Raw genomic sequence first — 14,465 nt, 5'->3', positions numbered from 1 at the left:
CAACAGGGGGCGTGTCCAGGCTATGGGCCAAGATGGCCGCTAAAATGGGAGCTCTGGGCTACAGTTTTACATTCCGCCTGTAAGCTGCTAACTACATAGCCATCCAGCTAACATTTATATCTCAAGTTGTAGGGGACATTTGGCTGAATAGACTGATATAAGAATTTTTTCAAATAACGCAGGACTTCCCAATCTGGACTGCTGAAGGTCCCTGGCGGCTCTTAAGGAGAGGGATCTCAGCCTCCCCCCCCCCCGGGAAACCGGGTAATCAGAGAATACAGAGATTCTCTACATAACACTCACACCATGGAGGAGGATTTTTGCGCTAAGGTACAAGCCCTATTTGATGAATCTGAGCGGCTGATGCTCTACAAATTTGACCGCCTTATGAAACTGCTTGAAACCCCTGTGGCGCGATCTGGCAGGCCTGCTGTGGAAGGAGAGGTGGCTCCACGCATAGAGAGCGGTGATACCCAGCCGCAGAAAGAACTCTCACTCACCAAATCCACCGTCATGGAGAAGGGACAGCGAGATTCTAGTTCTGGAGATAAGAAGTGGGGAGCTGTCAATACTCTGGGAGTGCCTAAAATAAAAGAACCGCCTGAAAGGGATGGAACGGCAGCGTCTGTCAGCATCGCACGAGATAAGGTAGTGGCTCGAGAGGCCTATCCCACTAGAAGTGTCCAGCTCACTGCCGCTTACCTGGACATATGGGGGAGACCGACCGGCTCCCCTGCGAAAGGCTGTACGCTGGTGGCTCATCATAACTGCCCTGCTCTGGCTCTCAGTGTGGGCTGTGTCCTAGAGCTAAGGCGCAAGCTGAGGTTTCTGCCCGACCTGGTTTCTGAAGTGCTGCAGAGGATACCCGGAGGCCTTCAAGATCTGAGTGACAACATAAAAGCCGGATAGGGTAAAGTAAAGGCCACTTTTGGACTGCTGGGGCCGATTTAACTCTACCTCAGAACTTTTCCCCTCTTGGACTGGGGGTTCAGGAGTGACATATGTGTAAAATAAATACTGTATCGCATATTAAGCTGTTGCTTCACCATTTATAAATGCTTATAGCCTGTTTTTTCTCAGCAGATATGCGCTGCTAACCTATATATCCAGCTTCTTTCAACGCCTTTTATGTAACTATTTATATGTATATTGCTGAGATAGCACAATAGTAAGTAAGTAAAATTACAAGATGGCTGTAGGTTTCTAGAATTGCTCCCACTTTATAGGGGCTATTGGCTTAACTGAGCTATCCCCTCCATCCATGTAGTGTTATTACTTAGGTAGAGGTCAGTCTCACACCTTTCTGCTGTTACTTATATATAGCAATTAAGGGCCCAAAAGTGGCCCTATCATCTAAGGTCTAATGGGCTCTATATAGCTATTCTGAACATGTATTGTATATTATGCTTTATCTTCATATCACCTATGATGTTGGTCTTAGGGACACATAAAGTTTTATATAAAGGTATGAATGAAACCTATAATCTTTCCAGTTTTAACTACCCCTTGTGTGCCCTTCACATGTGCTGAGATAAACGGGGGCCTATACCACCGACAGTACTGTCTATATAGAATTCACTACCAGGCTGGGCCCTAGAAGGCCCCTAATAGCTTTATCCCCTACGCTTCCTACAGTACTTATTTTTTTAAGATTTGTGACCTGAAGGTGGCCGTTAACTCTTAACTGAGATTCGTCTCATTCATACTTTAACACAGTTTAAGGGGAGTGGATGGCAAAATATATAATGCCTATAGTGTTAATATTCTTGTTGAAATGTTTTATTACTAAAATTGTATGTAATATATGTTCTGCTGCAGATATCAAGGACGTGTACAGGCCTACATAGGCTAAGATTTGGCTATTGCATTTAGGCCTACGCCAAAATAGGTGTTAGTTTTGTGCCATATGTCCTTCCGTATAAGTACTTTTATAAAATGAGGTAATATACATGGCTGGAAAATGTACCTTTGGATTAGGTTACGCTTTGATCTTACAGTTGTGAAGATATGCTTGTTTTATTAATTCTGTAAATCCTGATGTATGACAAATGGGCATGTTGCCATGATGTTTCTTTTTGGAATTTTGTCTGTTTGCCGTTTTACCTCAATAAAAAAATATATTTAAATAAAAAATAAAATTAAAAAAAAGATAGACAACAGAGGGTTTAAATTAATGGAGTACATTCAAATTTGGCGTCAGTTACTAGTGATGTTCCCCAAGTGTCAGTTCTTGGGCCTGTTTTGTTTAACATGTTCATAAGTGATATTGGAAGTTGGTTTAAGGTGAAGGTTTGCTTGTTTGCTGATGATACAAAAATTTGTAACAGGGTAGATGTTCCAGGAGGGGTTGATCAAATGAACAGTGATATTAAAAAACTAGAGGATTGGTCAAATAAATGGGATCTGAAATGTAATATTACCAAGAGCAAAATTATGCATATAGAATCCAAAAACCCAAACGCCAATTATAGTCTCAATGGTACATAACTGACTGTAACTAAAGAAGAAAGGGACTTGGGAATTATTATTTCAGATGATTTACAAATTGGTACAAAATGGAGCAGTGCAGCCTGTAAGGTCAGTCGAATACTTGGTTGCATTGGAAGAGGTATTAGTAGCAGAAATAGCAAGGTTCTTAAGTCACTTTACAGATCATTAGTTAGGCCGAATCTGGAATAATGTGTACAGTTCTGGAGACCATATCTTCAGAAAGATATAAATAAACTAGAAGCTGTCCAAAAGAGGGCTACTAAAATGGTACATGTTCTGAAATATAAAACGTACAAAGAAAGACCCTATGAATTAAATATGTATAGTTTAGAGGAGAGAAGGGAAAGAGGTGACATGATAGAAACCTTTAACTATAAGAAGGGACTTAATAAAATAGAAGCTGAAAACATTTTTCACAAAAAAATAAATGCCAAAACAAGGGGTCACAATCTAAAATTAGAGGGTAGCAGATTCCGGAGAAATTTGAGGAAGCATTTTTTATACAGAAAGGGTGGTGGATTCATGGAATAAACTTCCATTTGAGGTGGTAAACACAGAGGCATCTACTTATCAAGCCGTCAACCGCAAATATGCTGGAAATCTGCAGCGTATTTGTGGCGAGCATGATTCCCATTAGTTATCAAACCCTACAGACCGGCAAAAGTAGAGTTTTGTGACGTAACATACGATCCGCCGGACTCAGTCCTACACAGATCGATGCTTACGTCATTACAGATGTTCCGAATGCAAATTCGGCACAATCGCCCAGCGTACCTGGTTTTCAATCCACCGCCCTGGAGGCGGCGGATGCCATAGGAAGCAATGGGAGTCTGAAAGCAGCGAAAGCTCATGTTCGCTGCTGCCCGATATCCCATTGATTCCTATGGTAATGTTTACACCTAACACCCTAACATGTACCCCGAGTCTAAACACCCCTAATCTGTCCCCCCTACACCGCCGCCACCTACATTATACTTATTAACCCCTAATCTGCCACTCTCTACACCACCGCCACCTACATTATACTTATTAACCCCTAATCTGCCCTCCCTACACCGCCGCCACCTACTTTATACTTAACCCATAATCTGCTGCCCCCCTACACCGCCGCCACCTACATTATACTTATTAACCCCTAATCTGCCACCCCCTACACTGCCGCCACTATATTAAATTTATTAACCCCTAAACCTAAGTCTAACCCTAACCCTAACACTCCCTAACTTAAATATAATTGCAATAAATCTAAATAAATATTCCTATCATTAAATAAATTATTCCTATTTAAAACTAAATACTTACCTATAAAATAAACCCTAAGCTAGCTACAATATAACTAATAGTTACATTGTAGCTAGCTTAGGGTTTATTTTTATTTTACAGGCAAGTTTGTATTTATTTTAACTAGGTACAATAGTTATTAAATACTTATTAACTATTTAATAACTTCCTAGTTAAAATAAATACAAATATACCTGTAAAATAAAACCTAACCTAAGTTACAATTACACCTAACACTACACTATAATTAAATAAATTCCCTAAACTAAATACAATTAAATAAATTAAATAAAATTATCTAAAGTACAAAAACAAACAAACACTAAATTACAGAAAATAATACACAAATTACAAGATTTTTAAACTAATTACACCTAATCTAATTCTCCTAACAAAATAAAAAAGCCCCCCCAAAATAAAAAAAAGCCCTACCCTACACTAAATTACAAATAGCCCATAAAAAGGGCCTTTTGAGGGGCATTGCCCCAAAGTAATCAGCTCTTTTACCTGTAAAAAAAATTACAAACCACTCCCCAACATTAAAACCCACCACCCACACAACCAACCCTACTCTAAAACCCACCCAATACCCCCTTAAAAAACCTAACACTAACCCCTTGAAGATCACCTTACTGTGAGAAGTCTTCACCCAAAGGGGCCGAAGTCCTCAACGAATCCGGCAGAAGTGGTCCTCCAGATGGGCAGAAGTGGTCCTCCAGACGGGCAGAAGTCTTCATCCAGACGGCATCTTCATCCATCCGGCACGGAGCGGGTCCATCTTCAAGACATCCGATGCGGATGACATCTTCTTGTTGAATGAAGGTACCTTTAAATGACGTCATCCAAGATGGCGTCCCTTCAATTATAATTGGCTGATAGAATTCAGCCAATCGGAATTAAGGTAGAAAAAATCCTATTGGCTGATGCAATCAGCCAATAGGATTTAAGTTCAATCCTATTGGCTGATCCAATCAGCCAATAGGATTGAGCTCGCATTCTATTGGCTGTTCCAATCAGATTTTTTTTGGCTGATCCAACTCAGCCAATATAATTTTTTCTACCTTAATTCCGATTGGCTGATAGAATTCTATCAGCCAATCGGAATAGTCAAGGTATAAGTAAAGATTAATATATATATATATATATATATATATATATATATATATATATATATATATATATTTATTAATCATATATTTGGCTAGTCAGTAGCAAATGATTCATTCATTCAAAATAATTGACTTAACTCATGTTCAGTTCTCCCCCATTCAGTATGCAAAGTTATTTTAAACATTTGGTTTATTTAACTTTAACAGCCATTTCAAAAGACCATATGGTTACTGCCTGAAGATGTATGATAAAATCTCCTGGTCCTCACAGAATAGTCTAAAAGTCTGGTTTAAGTGATGTATTTTGTGGGAATGTGACCACTTACATTCAAATGCAAATGACCCCTGCTATGTAACTCTGACACTTAAATATACGTAATGCATTACGTCTAGAGGGGATAACACTGAACAAGGGACTTTGGAGATAAAAACATTTTTTTTTATTTTCTCTGTTTTCCAGAAATCTAATGAAAATTATAAAAGCAACTGATTTAATTAGATATCTGGATGAATAAATATATAACAATGTATAATTTGCTGGATTTTTGTATAATTTTGAACACTGCATAGACATGAATGTGTGTATATATATATATATATATATATATATATATATATATTTTAAAGCATAAAATGTCTTAGCCTCTGTGTTTTTAAGAATATAAATATAGATATTTGTGGACCTAAAAAAAAGAAATGATTAATAACACTTATTTTTATTTCAGATGGACAATAGACAAGATTCATGCATTCAGAATTTGTTAGAAATGTGAAACATGCTGTATTTGTATGAATATATATATATATATAACAGATGTATAAATGCCATTAATTTCAAAATAGTTGGCAATATAAATTGCTTTACTATAATATAATGTTAAAGATACATGGTGTTTCATATTAAAATAATCAGAAAAATGTTATGATGCTGCCCCATCTATAATTAATATTATGAGTGATTGATGCAGGAAGTTATGGTCTGATGAATAACCACTTCATAGAAATACTGAATTGTTAAAAATGTTGGATGGTGAAATGTATTGCTGTGTTGTTGTCATGCTGCCCCCGATGGAAAAAATCTGGTGTTGCGATGCAGGTATTACAGCCAAGAGACGATTGGTTGTTGCAGGGATGCATCTCCCTGACAACATGCATTCCCAGATGAACCAATCCATGTTCAGTTTCAAAGGGCCAATCCGAGACAAGCTTCCGTTTGGGCGTTTCCAATCTCACCAATGATGGGTACTGATCAAAAAAAGGGGAGGGGTGAGATTAGATGATTTAACCCCAAGCATAGAGGGAAAAAGGTGCTGCTAGCTTTGAGTGCTAAAGGCTACAGGCTGCTAACTTGGAGTGAGAAGGCTACAAGCTGCTGGCTAACGCTGGCTAATCCTGAAGGAAAATAACTGCTGCAGTTATTATAAAGTAAACAGCTACTTTTATGCTCCATATGTGAATATCCCCAATTTTTGTATTCTGAGGTGAGATTGTTCCTGTCAAGAAATACTGGATATCGATTGGTGTTTATCTTGGTAATGTATTAAAAGATTGCTGTAGTAAATAAATTTAAAGAGCAGTTTGTATTTTAGCTCATATTCATAGTCTATGTATTGTTAAACACATATCCTTAATGCTAAATCTGTGCAAATATAGAGTTATAAGTCAGAGTTTGGCTATTGGCACAAATAATATATACAATTACTGATGTTTTAATAGAAGTATATATTGTACTATTGTTTAACTTAGCACTGTTAATTGTATTGTTGAATGTTAGTAGCTGCTATCTTAAGTTTCATTGTGAATAAGGTAAACTTTTAGGAACTTTGCACAGCATATTTTAATAGTTTTTAAACATGTATAGTATTGATTCACATTCTGATTCCTACAAATATATTTCAATATGTTAATAGATATCAACTAATAAAAAGAATTCAGGAATGTATATTAATTTTATTGTCTAGTATATGCATATTGATTGAGGGTTTCAGTTTAAAGGATAAATATTAAATATATTGTGTTATAACCCTGCCATATACTGACATATTATTTGGAGAGCACTGCTGAGATATTATAAATATACTTACATATTATTTGGAGAGCACTGTTGAGATTCTTATAAATATACTGACATAATATATGGAGGCACATTGCGTGAGATATTATAAATATTTATCATATTGATATAATATATTTGTGGTAAATAGAAATTATTATAAAAGAGAGAAAGGAATTTCATATTTCAAAATTAATATTTTGAAAATATATATATTTTTTTTAAATTGAAATATTGATTTTCATGTTCAAGATTAATATTAATATTTTGAAATATTATTAAAAATTAATTTTTGAAAAATTAATAAAAATATTGATTTTTCATATTTCAAAATTAATCAAAAATATTAATTTTTCATTTTTCAAAATTCATAAAAATATAAAAAAAAATCATATTTCAAAATTCATAAAAATGTAACTTTTTCATATTTCAAAATTAATCAAAAATATAAATTTTTCATATTTCAAAATGAATCAAAATATTAATTTTTTATACTTCAAAATTAATATTGATATTTTTGAAATATACGTTTTTTTTTCCCTCTCTCTTGATCAAAATTGTATTAGCATTTTTATCTTATTAAGTACAACACTAAAATAACAATGTCTTCAGCAAAAGTAATGCTAGCGTTTCTGTACAAGATGAAATTGTGCCCTCCCCAAGATCCTATGTCCATGAAGTGGTTCAGGAAAAAACTCTCAAATTAGAAGCCATGAACCACATCATGACTAGACTTGATATTGGGGACGATGTCTCCATGTATATTAAGGGGTGTAAAGCTAAGGCCAAAGATTTAGTTAGAGATATGTGGTTTGAAGATGGGGAATTATACCAAATGTTACTGCAACTTAATGAATGCACGGAATTTAGAGGACGTGATGAATTAATTTTCAAAACTTAGCCGATCCTAATGTATATGAGCTGTGAGATGCCTAACCAAATGGCAGGACAGGACAGACAATTAGGACGGCTAAGGGTTGAAAATGAATCATTACGAGAATTTGAAGAAGCCTTTATTTATGGAAAGGTAGAGGTTTTCGAAGCTAACAAAAAGGTTTCTGACTTAAATAAATATAATCAGAAATTAGTGGCTGAATTTAAAGCTTTCGTAGAAGAATATGAAAAATGCCAAGATGAAAATAAAACTTTAAAAGCTAGATATCGTGAGGCTGAAAAAGGATATGAACAGGCAATAAATAAATTAAAGAGACAAATCAGCAGTAATAAGGAACCTTTAAGTAATAACCCTAATGCTGAAATGTTTAACTCCATTAAGGACTGGGGCAGAAATGAGTTTCAAGATACCAGGCGGGAGGATAGACAAAAATACACAAATTAAGATAGGACAGATGAAAGGCACCCTAATTCAAATTGAATTGAAATGGTAGAAACTGCAGGGAGATATTATGTATTAGCTGAGCTACAAGATTCAGTCTCCAACCCTATCATGGGATTAATTGATACTGGGTCTCAGGCAACTATCTTATCCCACAGGTACTACACACAGCTAAACAAGCTAACACCCCACAAACCTAAAATAAAAGAATTTGATGGTTCTCTACTAGGTGTTGGGGGTGACTCTCTAAAAGTCTACGGTACGGTCTGGTTAAAATTTAAACTAGGGAACAGGGTCATAAGACACCCTGTCATTATAGTGGATCTGCCAACTGATTGTTTAATTATTGGTAGGGATCTCCTGAAGCGATTAAGCACCATAATTGATTGCATAAATAATGTAATTTGGTCACAAGTGAAAAGGCCTATTAATTATGAGAAATCTGATATATCTCGCCCCCGACATAACTGTCATGTGGTGGAAGAGAAGCCAGATGCTGTGGAGATTCATTTCAGGAATAACCTTGTACCTGAAATCACTATCCTACAAATAGATGATCAGACTCCTTTAAGTGGCTCTGATGGTAATACTTTTAAAATTTCGCCTGGGAAGATAGCAAATATTTCCTTAGATGGCGATGTATTAACCATATCTCTCCACAAGGGGGATCATAGAATCCCTAAGGGAGAGGGCCACGCTCAATACCTCGCAGGGATTGAGAGAGTTAAAGAGGATCTATTTATTCCTATACAAGTGCATGACCTTGGTACAACAAAATATGCCAAATTGAGCTTGAAACAGGAAGCTAGCTATATAAGCGAAGGCGTATTAGCACAGATAGCTGAACCTAAAGTGATTAAATATCTTTCTCCCCAAGACCACTGTATCCACTGCCTGGATAACAGGTTTGAAAGCTATAACATCACAGCTAAGTGCTTATTATCCATCTCTATAGGTAATAAGTCAGTGAAGCACCTGTTTTTAGTTTTAAATACTCCCCATAATCAAATATACATTGGCAATGATATCTTACATAGATATGCCATACAAATAGATTTTATTAACTCTTGCCTCTGGAGCAGGTTAAGGGGGGACCCTAAAGTATTTCAGGATGAAAATGCAGCCCTGAAATCAAACCAGCAATTGCCATATGCTGTGAATATGCAGGTGTCTAGCGATTTTATAATTCCTGCTGGGGCTGATAAATTTCTTTTGCCCTTACAGATAAAGAGAGGTCAGAAATTAAAAACTTCTGAAATACTAATTTGCCTCTCCCATAGAATACAAAATCTGGGTGTCACAATGGCCTATACTCCTATGATAAATATTGGAACTATTCCAATACATGTTATTGTGCATAACATGACCCCACAGGATATAACCTTATCCAAGGGGACTACCATAGGATATGCGCTGGAATCAAGTTATTACACTTTTGGATTCCAGAATAATGTAATTGGGCTAATACCTGAAGGATACTTAACTGAAGAACAATTAATAGAACAATCCTTTGCCTCTATGCCAGAGGGTCTATTTACTATTCAGTCTATTTATTCCTTCAGCTCAGAGGAAGGCATCTGTAAAATTGAAGAAGCTTCTCTAGTATTTGATAAGCCGATCAAACAACAAGATTACCCCAATACCCAGAGTCATGGGGGAAATGTAAATTATAATCAAGGGGATCTCACCTCTAGATTGGAAGAAGCCTATGAAATAGGACAGCCTGAAATCTTTCCAGGAATTCAGCAAATTGTCGAAGAACAAATATACTTAGCTAATGGCTGTTCCAGCGATAATGAACGCCAACTGCTGCGAGAACTCCTGATGGAGTACAAGGATATTTTTGCTAGGGATTCTTATGACTGTAGTACTACAGACTTGCACATTGCAAGAATACAAACAGATCCCAATGCACCACCTGTCTTTGTTAAACAATACAGACTTACTTTAGCCTCATATGATTCTCTTGCAGAAATCATAAGGAACTTGGAAGAAAGAGGTATTATCAGACAGGCACACAGCTCTTACAACAATCCTATTCTAGGTGTTCTCAAGCCCAATGGACAATGGCATTTGTGTGCTGATTTAAGACAGCTAAACAAACGAATGTACATGTCTGGCTGGCCTGTACCATACATTGACCATTGCCTAGCACAGATGCATGGATCCAAAATATTCACTGCCATTGATTGTGCACAGGAATATTGGACCATAAAAGTACACGAAGAGGAATAGTATAAGCTGGCATTCTCATTCCAAAAGGTCCAATATGCATTTCAGAGACTGCCTTTTGGATACATAAATCCTGGACATGAATTTGCTGTATTCATGCATAAGGCTATGCCTGATACACTGGAAAGGGGGACCTTATCTTATGTTGATGATGTTTTAATCAAAAGCACAGACTTTGAAAAACACATCGCAGAGCTTAAACACGTCCTCAGCCAACTTAAAAGGGCAGGTCTCAAATTATCCCTTATCGTGTAAACTTCTTGGGACATGAAGTTACTTCTGAAGGGCTAAATCCTCAGAAGAAAAAGGTGGAAGCTATAGTAAATTCTAAAAATCCAACTAACTTGAAGGAATTGAGATCATTCCTGGGTATGACAAATTATTCTCGCAAATTCATTGATAATTATGCAGAGTTAGCTAAACCTCTACTACTTCTTCTAAAGAAGGATGTGAAATGGCACTGGAGTGAGTCTCAAGAGACAGCCATCAAAGAGCTGAAGAGAAAACTCACACAAGCACCTTGCTTAGCAAACCCTTAAGGGGTAAACTTTTCTTCTTAGAGACAGGTTACACGGATGTAAGCATGAGTGCTGTCTTATACCAAAAGCATGATAATTTAAGCAAAGCCATTGCTTATGCGAGCAAAACTCTATCCCCAGTAGAAATAAAATTTAGCGATTGCGAAAAAGCCCTCTTATCTACTGTATGAGCTCTACAAAATTTCCGCAGCTATGTACAGGGCGAGAAAATTATTGTAGAAGCGGCCCACCAGCCTTTGCTATATTTGCAAAGTGAGAGAATAAGAGATGGGAAATTGTCAAATAGCCGCATAACAGCATGGACTCTTTCCTTACAAGGCTGGCCTTTAGAAATTCGCTACAAGCAGAGTAAAAAGAATACAGTCGCACAGGGGCTTGCTGAGCTCCACGACTGTACTGCTAAAGATCCTGGGGAAAAATTGTCAGCAGATGATTTCTTGGAGGAACAATTGCTTTCCCCATATAAAATGTACAATGAGGACAATTGCCAAGAATTACCTTGGGTGTATGTTGATGGTTGTTCTTACCATGCCACTATTGATAATGAACGCAGATTAGTCGCTGGCATTGGTATAACCTGGGCAAATGGATTCTGAAATATATCTATAGGTTTCAACATTGGACCAAGATCCAGTCAAGTTGCAGAACTCACTGCTGTTCTAAAAACCATTGAAATGGCTATTGAACATGGTATTCATGAATTTGTGATCATAACTGACTCAAATTATGTGTGTGACAGTTTTGTTGAATACCTGCCAACTTGGAAAAGAAATGGCATGCAGAAAAGCAATAACAAACCAGTCAAGCATGGCAAGTTGTTCTGCGAGATTGATAATCTGGTGGTATCCAATGATTTAACCATACACTGGAAGAAGACCAAGGGTCATTCCAGGGTGCTAGGTCCTGATAAGGAAGGCAATGATCTTGCAGATTCATAAGCCAAACAAGGAGCCATAACTGGAGAACTCCTTAATATTGACCACTTAATGGGTGAAATTCAGGTAGAAGCCGTTACCAGAAACCAGGCAAAACAACAGAGTGAGCCTAACCTGGTACAATGGAGTCAGGATGCTCCTAGTGAGGACCTGATCACTAGTCAAAAAGAAGACCCCATTGTAGGCACCTTCTATAAACACATAGAAGATCCTGAAAATAACCCCATATCAAAAGATGATTGTATTGGCAAGGAAGATCTTAGAATCTTAATGAAATCCAGAACACAATTCAAGTTACAGGATGGTTTGTTAATTAGAACCTCCAAAACTGGCATCCAGCAATGGGTAGTACCCACCAAGTTCAGAGGTCTATTGCTTCAACATGCCCATGATGCTCCCACATCTGGTCATTGTGGTGCCAAACTCACATATGAAATATTGCGTGACTACGCTTTTTGGTCACACATGTTGAAAGATGTTCAAACCTACTGTCAAGGGTGTCTAATCTGTCCACGGTTCCAACCCACTGCGCTAACGCATAGAGCGCCATTGCAGAAAAGGGGGATGGTAATGCCATGGTCAGATATACAAATTGATTTTATTGGTCCAGTAACAAGGTCATCAAGAGGTTACAAATACATGTTAACCGTGACATGCCTGTTCACTAAATGGGTAGACTGCATCAGTGCACCTAACAATAGTGCTGAAACATGCGCAGCATTGCTCATCAACCACGTGTTTTCCAGATTTGGTTTGCCCCAAAGAATCTAATCAGATCGGGGAACCCACTTCACTAGCGAAGTGATGACCAAAATGTGGAAAATACTAGGGGTTAAAAGAAAGCTCCATATTGCATATAAAGCTGCCTCAAGTGGTGGTGTAGAGCGTTACAACCAGTCCATTGTTAAAATCCTCAAAAAGTTTGTGAGTGAAACGGGTAAAGACTGGGATGTAAAACTACCTCTTGTCTTAATGGAATGAAGAGCAACTCCAAGTAGTGCTACCAAGATGTCACCTTTTGAACTGATGACTGGTAGGATAATAGTTCTACCTCAGCATCTGCTGTACCGTACATCAGACCAAAACTTGATAAACGCTGCCAATACACATCAATATGTGGAGAACCTAAGAAAACACCTGCAATATGCCTTTGCATTTGCTCAAAGGAATTTAGAGAAAGCCGCAACTGCCACTAAAACCTATTATGATCTCAAAACGTCCAAAAAGGAATATGAAATAAATGATAAAGTTTATCTTTATAACTTTGGAAGAGATCAGGTTAGGGAGAAGAAATTTCTTCCCTCATGGAAAGGTCCTTTTGTCATTAATGACAAAATATCTCCAGTGGCCTATAAAATACGGATCCCCAAAAATGAAAGTTTCATAGATAAATGGGTCCATATCAATCAGCTGCGAGCGTGTCATCCTAGATCCCAACTAAAAATAATAGAGGGAGAATGAAGTCATATCCCCAAATGCACTAAAGAAATATTGTAGTTTAAAGATGCCTAGCTGATAAACATGAAGGCTCAAAAATGACAGACTTTCTACATAGAAGACTGTCTATGATGTGTACGGTCAACACCATCACCAAATACCATTGACTCTAAGCCAATTTAAATACATGTGTCCTACATCTATTTAAAATTGGAAGGGGGATTTAAGTCAATGTATAAGTAAAGATTAATATATATATATATATATATATATATATATATATAAAAATAAATATATATATTAATCATATATTTGGCTAGTCAGTAGCAAATGATTCATTCATTCAAAATAATTGACAACTCATGTTCGGTTCTCCCCCCATTCAGTATGCAAAGTTATTTTAAACATTTGGTTTATTTAACTTTAACAGCCATTTCAAAATACCATATGGTTACTGCCTGAAGATGTATGATAAAATCTCCTGATCCTCACAGAATAGTCTAAAAGTCTGGTTTAAGTGATGTATTTTGTGGGAATGTGACCACTTATATTCAAATGCAAATGACCCCTGCTATGTAACTCTGACACTTAAATATACGTAATGCAGACATTACGTCTATGGGGGATAACACTGAACCAGGGACTTTGGAGATAAAAATATTTTTTTTTATTTTCTCTGTTTTCCAGAAATCTAATGAAAATTATAAAAGCAACTGATTTAATGAGATATCTGGATGAATAAATATATAACAATGTATAATTTGCTGGATTTTTGTATAATTTTGAACACTGCATAGAAATGAATGTATATATATATATATATATATATATATATATATATATATATATATATATATATATATATATTGAAAGCATAAAATGTCTTAGCCTCTGTGTTTTTAAGAATATAAATATAGATATTTGTGGACCTAAAAAAAAGAAATGATTAATAACACTTATTTTTATTTCAAATGGACCATAGAGAAGATTCATGCATTCAGAATTTGTTAGAAATGTGAAACATGCTGTATTTGTATGAATATATATATATAT

Source organism: Bombina bombina, chromosome 9 (assembly GCF_027579735.1).
Source record: "Bombina bombina isolate aBomBom1 chromosome 9, aBomBom1.pri, whole genome shotgun sequence".
NCBI lineage: Eukaryota > Metazoa > Chordata > Amphibia > Anura > Bombinatoridae > Bombina > Bombina bombina.
This window is presented reverse-complemented; position numbering follows the sequence as displayed.